Here is a 10,033-nt window from a genome sequence, read left to right on the forward strand (position 1 = left end):
GACAGGGTGGGGGTGAGAGATGTGAAGGGTCCGAACAACTTCCAGCCTCCCAGAGAGTCGTCAGTTACAGCTTTGGGCAAAGGTTCAGCGGGATCTTATACCATCTCAAGCAGTTCTCTGCCCTACTGGGCAAGAGCTGCTGGAATGTGAGCCCTCCCAACCTCCTCTCCACCCCAAAACTCTCACACCCTGACAGAGATCAAACCATTCAGCTAGGGTCCAGGTTGAGTTACATGGAAATCAATGTCCTGTGTTGAACAGTTCATGAGGCTGGAGGGTAAATTCCTTTTAATAGCCAGCAGGCTCCCTCTGGTGGCTTAGAGAAATTTCACATTGCAGCAGATGTGTGAACAGAGCCTCTAATCACCTCTAGGCTCCATTTCTGTGCCAGGCATAATCAACGTGAGGCAAATCTGCAGAGCCCGGGAGAGCTGCCGTGATAGAAATGCTTTTCTGGCCTCTAATGCACTGCTCCTGCCATCTGGAATAGCCTTCCCTGCATCTCCACAGAATGAAACGGAGGCTCTTGCTGTCTCCGCGGGACTAGCCTTATGCCAGAATGGTTTGTTTTTCACACAATGGTTCCGTAACGTACACCATACTGCCTGCTCTTTGATATTTCAGTCAATAAACTGTGGATTGTAGCTTTTATAAGCAGACTATAAGACAAAGTCAGTGTGACAGACTATACCTGTATGTTCATCACTTTTACAAAACTATGATAAATTTGTACAAAGTATGCCTTGTGAGATATCATTTGAAAACTCATAATTCACTGATCATTATTGTCCTGGTAAAATATGTACGGCAACACTGTCTGTAAAGTTATAAGATTCTACTGTATGATGTTACTAAGGCATATTCCAAAGCTGGGAAAATATCCCAAACCAGTTCCTCAGAGACAAAAGGCAAACAGACACCTCAGCCAGGTGTCACAAACTCAACTGGACAATCACCTGGGTAAGTGGCCATTCTTTGGCAGGAAGGGGCGTGTGGATGAGAAATTTACATCTTGGCAAACAGACTTGCTGTTGCCTAACCCCAGCTGGAGAGGATTCTCAAAGAAGAGAAATGCTATAAGAAGGGAGAACAAAGGTCACAAATCACCTCTCCCCCCTCATCTCTACTCACGGCCTCAACAACGTTTGAAAGACAAAGACAGTATAACTGAACTGGGGGAGGGGTCCTGGCTGAAAGACCCAGCCAGATTGCTAAGATATGTGGTGAGAGAAACCTTTGCTTTGAATTCACTTAGCTTGTTAAGTTAGGTATTAATTTGCATTTTACCTTTTATTTCTTCGTAACCAAGTCTGACTTTTATGCCTCATTACTTGTAATCACTTAAAATCTATCTTTCTGTAGTTAATAAAGTTCTTTTATTGTTTTATCTAGACCAGTGTGTGTTTGGAAAACTTCATTTGGGATAACAGGGTTTGTGCATGTCATTTTCTATTAATGAAATGATAGACTTTCTATGAGCTTGTTCTGCACAGAAGGAAAGAGCTGGGCAGTACAAGATGCACATTTCTAGGGACAGGTCTGGGCCTGGGAATTTGCTGGTATCACTCTGCAATACAATTCAGGAGTGGCTGGGTAAAAGCACTCGTATCATTCAGCGGGGAGTGATTTTGCATGCTAGAGGCTGTCTGAGAACAGGGCAGGAGTGGCTGTTCTCACAGCCAGGCAGTGCAAAAGGCCCCCCAGGTTGGAGGGTTGAGAGGACACAGCTGTTCAACCATCCAGACTGTACCCTGGGGAGTGTCAGCCAGGTTTCATTGTAACCCATGTGGGTGACCAATTGTGAATGCTTTGGGCAAGGCCAGGCTCCCATATGGCACCAAGCACTCTGCATCTAAGTGAAAGTAGGGCCGTGATGCCACTTTCCCAGGTTAGCCAAGACCCCAGAAGTCCTTGCTTGTAGCTAGAGCTGGGGGAAGTTTTTCAGACAAATAGTTTATTCAGTGAAAAATGCAGTTTTGATCAACCTGAAACTGTTCCCTAATAGGACACAAGTAGTTTTGGGCCTTCACAAACTGGGGGGAGATGGAGAAGGGACTGCTGCCCCTTTTATAACTTCAGTCTAGTGGTCAGGGCTCTCATGCGGCATGTGGGAGACCCACCCCGGCTGCCCTGCTCTACAACAGATGCAAAGGGGACTTTTTTAATTCACAAAAAATTCCCACACCCATTTTTTTTTCAAAACTGCTGCCAGACTGAAAAACCAATGAATGGCCAGCACTGCTCAGCGCTTGGCAGCTCCCCTCCCTACAGCCCAGGCAGTACCAGTAGCCTAAGCTTTAAACAACCCAACAGGGAGTGAAGCACCTGAAATTAACCCAGTATTACCCCCTACAGTCACCCCTCCCCCCCCCCAACAGATCTCCTACTTGAAAGATGAATCATTTGAAATGGCAGCCAAGCGCATTTGATCTTTCCTGTCATTTGACATCAGTCTGGCTTAGTGGTTCTTGGTTTGTGGGCCACTTGGGGCCCAATCAACACACGGCTGCAGCCCATGTGACATCCTCAAGGCCATGCGGGTAGTATAGATATTGTGGGGATAAGGCCCACATAACACAGAGAGCTGCATCTACAGCCCATGATGGTAAACAGGTTGAGAACCACTGGTCTGGACCAGGAAGCGATGGAGTTGCTATGACTGTTTAAAGGCATTAGCAGTTCAGCTCTAAGAAGGGGTTATTCCTCTTTGCTCAAGAGCCTCCATGGAGGTTGGCTGAAATGGATGCATTAAACGTAGATTAAGCATCTACTGTGTCACAGATATAGGGCCCTTCATTTTCCGTTTTTATTTTAACTGTTCCCAGGAATTTATCAGTGTTTATTACCACAACAACAAAAACAGGTGAAAATCAGGGCAAAAATATGAATAATTTTTCTGGGTAAATATTGTAGTTTATTTTGGTGGACAGAAAGACGGGGGGAAAGTATTCAGGAGCTTAATGCTTTGAATTCTATTAATCAATGAGATTTGCCGAAGAACTAAAACAGAACTCAAAACACAACGCCACCTCTGAGGTTAAGAAAACAATACATCTCTAATCCCCCAATAAAACTTTACCTTTGAATGAACACTTTACTGTTGTAGACTTAGAACTATTAGCCTATAACTAGTTACATTTAATAACTGGGTCACACCATTTGCAGCGCATACACTCAACTTCATCTTTTTCTCATGTTTTTGTTTTTTTAAAACTTTTGTTCTGAAATGTATTCTGACTCAGGTTTTCGTTTTCTTCCCATCTTAGTGCATCATCATTAAACCATTATCTGCAAACAGTTTGAAATGTGTACGTGGTGGGCGTGAGATTCATCAGTACGTTCAGATGTGCACACACTTCAGAGCTTGTGTGCGTGCCGGTTTGTTTACCGTATGTAGCTTCTAGATTAATACAGAGCCTTACAGCTTTGCATATCCACATAGACGAGCTGGCATCAGATCAGAAAAGTCACTTCTGAAATGCTGCTGCCAGCTGACAAAGGCTTGGCTACTGCAGAATTTCTCCATGTTCCCAGTGAGTGGTCAGTTTCAGGCTCCAATGGACACTCTGGCATCACAGTACAGGAAGAGAAGGTTGCTCACCTTGTGCAGTAACTGAGGCTCTTCAAGATGTGCCCCCCTGTGGGTGCTGCACTTTAGGTGTCTGTGCAGTATGGTAGCAGTGTCTGCACAGGTCACAAATGTGCAGCAGGTGTCTCACGGTGCCATTGGTACCGCTTCTAATGTGCGTACGACCTGAGCCCACCAGTTCCTTCTCTACCGCAGAGTCCCCACTGCGAGCTCCAAAGTAGAGGGGAGGAGGGTGGGGAGTGGAGCACCCACAGGGACACCCATCTTGAAGAACCTCAGTTACTGACAAAGTGAGTAACCATCTCTTCTTCTTCAAGTGCTGTCCCTGTGGGTGCTCTTTGGGTGACTGTAGAGCAGTGCCCCGCAGAAGGCAGGAGGGACTTTGGATTCGCTTGAGTCATTGAGGTGAGTCCAGTTAGGCCCACTATGGCATCGGCCCTGGAGTTGGGAGCAATTGCATAGTGCTTAATGAATGTGTGGACAGAGGCTCACGTGGCCGCCTTACAAATCTCTAGTATTGGAACATTGTATGTTCCTCACTATCGAGGTTGAAACAGATTGAGTAGAATGCACTCTGATGTGCGTAGGACGGTCTGCTCCAAATGCAAGAGCAATTCTGAATGTATGTGGAGATCCATTTAGATAATCTCTGAGTGGATATTGCGTCTCCTTTCGAACGCTCGGTAGTAGAGACAAAAAGTCTAGGGGATTTCCGGAAAGGGTTGGTCCTTTCAAGGTAAAACACTAGCACATGCCTAACGTCCAACGTGTGCAGGACAGCTTTTGTTGGAGTAATGTGAGACTTAGGATAGAACGTAGGAAGATGGATTGTTTGGTTCATGTGAAAGGCTGATGTTACTTCGGTAGGAATTTTGGGTATGGATGTAGCGTGACCTTGTCTTTAAGGAATATTGTGTAGAGAAGATCAGCCAGGAGTGCCCCTATCTCACTCACCTGTCTGGCAGAAATAATAGTGACCAGAAAGGATAAATGTAGCAGGGAGCAGCTGGCTAAGGGTTTGAATGGAAATGCCTCACCAGATCGAGGTCCCATCGATTTCATGATGGAAGGCAGTAATGGCCACCAGATGGACTTTGATTGAGCTCGTTGCTAAACCTGCACGTTTCTACTCCAGCAGGTATTCCAGCACTAATGGTCGTGGTGCTGTAGGGGCTGTCAAGTGTTTTTCTTGACACCAGGAGGAGAACTCCTTCCATTTTTGGAGGTAAGTATTATGCATGGTCACCTTTATGCTGTTTAGTAACATGTTTAACTTGTTCCAAGCAGGCTAGTTCATCATAATGGAACCATGTAGGAGCCACGCTTGTAGGTGGAGTCAGCAGCGGCTCCAGGCACCAGCGCACCAAGCGCGTGCCTGGGGCGGCAAGCCACGGGGGGCGCCCTGCCGGTCCCTGCGAGGGCGACAGTCAGGCAGCCTTCGGCAGCATGCCTGTGGGAGGTCAGCCGGTCCCGCGGATTCGGTGGCGGGTATGCCAAAGCCGCAGGAGCAGTGGACCTCCCGCAGGCGCGCCACCGAAGGCAGCCTGCCTGCTGTGCTTGGGGTGGCAAAAAAGCTAGAGCCACCCCTGGGTGGAGTATCTCCAGATTTGGGTGAAGGGTACGACTGTTGTGCTGCGACAGTAGGTCCGGACAATGAGGGAGAGCATGAGGGGCACATGTCGCCATGCGCATCAGGTAAGGGTACCATGCTTGTTTGGGCCATGTCAGGACTATGGGGATAACCTTGGCCATGTCTGTTCGTATCTTGTGTATCACATGTGATATCAGTGGGAATGCATACATGAGTTGTGCATCCCATTTGATGAGAAAGGCGTTCCCCAGTGATCGGGGTCCCATTGCCACTCTCGAGCAGAACATTGCACATTTGCGGGTTGTTGGTGATACAAACAAGTCAATGAGGGGAGTGCCCCACTGGTGTAAAATGGATCTCAAAACTCCCCCCTTCATCTCCCATTCGTGGTGTCGGGAGAATTACCCACTGAGCGTGTCCACCACTGCATTCGGACAGCAGGGCATATAGGAGGTCGAAATGTATATGGTGTGTTGTATGCACTGTGACAGTCTGTACCTTGGGGGAGCGCCCTGGAACCCCCATATTCCTCATTTATACACAATTGTGATCTTGCATAGAAAGCAGGCCCTGTAAGGCATCAGGGAAAAGGTTGTGATCTGCTGAAAGTCATTTCTCTATCCATCCATGTGTATCATTAAAGAATATGAAGTTATGAGAATTGTGTTGTATGATTGTCACTAAGGCATGCTGTAAATTGGGCAATCAGCCAGATATTAGCTCCCTAGAAACAACAGCAAGGAAAGTAACCAACACCCAGGCGGGGTGTGAAACGACCATCAACAGCCATTGTCCAGCAAGGGAGCTTACAATGCAATGACTCACCTGCATGAGGCCACACCAGGGGAATTGCTCAACCTTGTCTGGGGACTCAGCAATGCTCACCAGACATGCTTGGACTTGTGTTCTCCAAGCACTTGGGCTAAGAGTATAAAGCAGAACACAGGGGGGCCAGGATTGGCCTTTCTCCTGCCCCCACCTATGCTGCAAGCAACAAGGACACTGAGAAGCAGGCCCGGGCAGAACAGAACAGTCAATGGGCCCCCTAGAAAGGGATGGCTGAGGTTTGAGTCTTGCAGGGCAGGCTGGAGCTGGACCACGTGAACACATGCACAAGCCCCGGCCGTGGTACCCCTGACATTCGGGCGGTGCTGTGCCTGCGCTGGCTGGTGCCCAGCGAGCTGCCGGCTACACTGCTGGGCCCACTCTTCCAGCATGGCCAGGGCTTCCACAGGCCCGCCCGGCTGCCTTCGCTGCTGCCAGTACCACCCCGCGTAGGCGCTAACTCCATGGGTGCTCTGGGGCTGCAGCGCCCAGAGGAAAAAAATAGTGGGTGCTGAGCACCCACCAGCAACCCCCCTACCAGAAACTCCCCCTCCCCCCAGTGCCTCCTGCCCACTGGCTGGCCCTGCCGAGCAGTATCTCCCCCTCCCTCCCAGCACCTACCGCCTGCCGTAGTTCAGCGGTTTCAGGACGTCTGGAGGCACTGGCGGGGAGCGGGGGAGGAGCCAGGACGCAGTGTGCTTGGGGGAGGGGAGGGAAAAGGCTGAGCAGGGCCTTGGGGGAAGGGATGGAGTGGGGACGGAGTCTGGGCAAAGCCAGGGGGGGAGGGGGAGCATCCCCCGGCAGATTAGAAACTCAGCACTGACCCCGTGCATGCCTAGGACCCCGGTGCCCCACCCGGGCGAGTTAAAAGGGCCCGGGGCTCCTGGCCGCAGCCACAACTCCCACTTAAGCCCTTAAAATCTCTTTTGTAGTCAATACATTTGTTTAACTGTTTATCTTTACCAAACACTTCAGGCAAACTCACAGGTAATCTGCTCAGGTTTACAAAGGCTGGTGTATATCCACTTTCCACTGATGAAGTAGTGAACCAATTAATAAATCTGCACTGCTCATCTCAAGCAGTGCAAGACGGTATATCCCTGAGGTACAAGGCTGGGAGCTGGGGGATTTGGCTGGTGCCTTTCTCTGTGTGATTCATGAGTGGCTCTGGGAGCATTCATGCAATCTAGGTGGGTGTGGGGCTCCACCTGCAGTTGTGCTGAGGGATAACAGCGCCTGGAGGGGTTTGTTGCTGGTTACTAGCAAACTAGCAAGACATTGTGAGAGAGAGCCCAGGCTGGAAAGATTTAAGGCGGCACAGCGGTCCCACAGTCCCAGGCTGCACACTGGGGATCCCCTCACACGCACCAGTTCCGTAGCTTCATGGCTTCGGTACACAGCGAGTGTGAATGAGCGCCTCCTTGGTGGTTGATGTAAAACATGCATGCAATGTTGTCAATCATAATGCGAATGGATTTGTTCTTTGTATGAGATAGGAAATGCCTGCAGGCATTGCAGACTACACGTAGCTCTAGTAGATTGATGTGTAACTGAGTCTCCACAGGAGATCATTTGACTTGAACCGTGTTGATGCATATGGGCGCCCCATCCTATCAGCGAGGCATCTGTGGTGATCACAATTGATGGGGCTTCCTGTTGGAATGGGATGCCCATACGAACATTTTCAGGTCTTGTTCACCAGTGTAGAGTCCAGGACACTGGGTGGTACTTTGAGTCATTTGTGTAGGCTGTGCTTGCTGGGTATGTATACTCGTGCTTAACCAGCCCTGGTGGTAGCACATACATATTCTTGCCTGTCACACCACGAACATTGTGGCTGCCATGTGCCTAACAGTACAAGCCAGTATTTGAGGGCTGACTCAGACCTCTGAGATAAGATTTGTCAGAGTTGTAAATCTGGTCGAGACGTGTCCCAATGAAGACTAGCCGTTGGACTGGGATTAAAGTGATAGTGGTTTGGACTGTGTCCATTGTTTCTTGTTGAGTTGGTCCTTTGAGAAGGCAATCGTCCAGGTAAGGGAAGATCATTATTCCCTGTTTGCGTAAATGTGCTACAACTACCGCTAGGATTTTGGAGAAAACTCTTGGAACAGTAGCTAGGCCGAATGGTAGGACTCTGTACTGAAAGTGTTCGTGTCCTACTGTGAATCGCAGGTGTTTTCTATGAGCAGGATGAATGGTGAGATGGAGGTTGAGGGCTGAAAACCAGTCCTCCTGTTGCAGCACTGGAAGTATCGTGCCCAGTGTGACCATTTTGAACTTTTGGAAGCGTACGAACTTGTTGAGCTTCCTGAGGTCTAAGATAGGTCTCCATCCCCTATTCTTCTTCTGGGTCAAGAAATAATGGGAGTAAAATCCCTTCCTCCTGTATTGTGAGGGTACTTGTTCCATGGCACCTACTTGTAGATGATCAATTTCTTGCCATAACAGAAGGGCCACTGTAAAGGGACGGGGAGGAGGGTAGGGTAGGTGGTCAGAAGGTGAAGGGGATGGTATATCCCGAACAGATTATTTCTAAAACCCATTGGTCCAATGTAATTGAGGCCCAGATGTGATAGAATGGGTGAAGGCGATGACCAAAACATGGGAATGGATTGGAAATAGGCACTGCTTGGTGGGGGAGGCAATTTATATTGCCTATATATAAATCCATGGTACATCATGAATACTGCATACAGATGTGGTCGCCCCATCTCAAAAAAGATTTATTGGAATTGGAAAAGGTTCAGGAAAGGGCAACAAAAATGATTAGGGGGATGGAACAACTTCCATATGAGGAGAGATTAATAAGACTGGGACTTTCCAGCTTGGAAAAGAGAAGACTAAGCGGGGGATATGATAGAGGTCCATAAAATCATGACTGGTGTGGAGAAAGAAAATAAGGAGATGCTATTTACTCCTCCTCATAACACAAGAACTAGGGGGTCACCAAACGAAATTAATAGGAAGCAGGTTTAAAATAAACAACAGGAAGTATTTCTTCACACAACGCACAGTCAAGCTGTGGAACTCATTGCCAGAGGATGTTGTGAAGGCCAAGAGACTATAAGAGGGTTCAAAAATGAACTAGCTAAATTCATGGAGGATAGGTCCATCAACGGCTATTATCCAGGATGGTCAGGGATGGTATCCCTAACCTCTGTTTGCAAGAAGCTGGGAATGAACCACCGGGATTGGATCACTTTATGATTACCTGTTCATTCACTCTGGGGCGCTTGGCATTGGCCACTGTCAGAAGACAGGATACTGGGCTAGATGGATCTTTGGTCTGACCCAGTATGGCTGTTCTTATGAGGTCGTTCAGACCCTCAACCAAATCTTCAAAATTGTGGTTTAGGAGAAGCCGATTGGGGAGTTGGTGCTTGGGATTGGGGTGCTCTCTGACGCAGTATCAGGGGGTAGCCGTGTTAGTTTGTATCTACAAAAACAACAAGGAGTCTGGTGGCACCTTAAAGACTAACAGATTTATTTGGGCATAAGCTTTCGTGAGTAAAAACCTCACTTCTTCGGATGCATAGAGTGAAAGTTACAGATGCAGGCATTATATACTGACACATGGAGAGCAGGGAGTTACTTCACAAGTGGAGAACCACCCTGATTGAATTGGCCCTGTCAACACTGGTTCTCCACTTGTGAAGTAACTCCCTGCTCTCCATGTGTCAGTATATAATGCCTGCATCTGTAACTTTCACTCTATGCATCCGAAGAAGTGAGGTTTTTACTCACGAAAGCTCATGCCCAAATAAATCTGTTAGTCTTTAAGGTGCCACCAGACTCCTTGTTGTTTCTCTGACGCAGTGAGTGTTGCAGTTGATTATCGTAAAACCATTGTTGCTGTCGATGGTTGGAGGAGTCTCTGGGTCTCTGATAAGGTTGGTACCGTCTTCTCTTTGTAGACGGGGGTATAAATCCCCAGAATGCGCAGAGTGGCCCGAGAATCCTTCATTAAGTGGAGCACCTCGTCAGTTTTATTTGAAAACAACTTTTCCTCAATCAAACGGTAGGTC

Source organism: Malaclemys terrapin, chromosome 17 (assembly GCF_027887155.1).
Source record: "Malaclemys terrapin pileata isolate rMalTer1 chromosome 17, rMalTer1.hap1, whole genome shotgun sequence".
In the NCBI taxonomy this organism is placed as follows: Eukaryota; Metazoa; Chordata; order Testudines; family Emydidae; genus Malaclemys; species Malaclemys terrapin.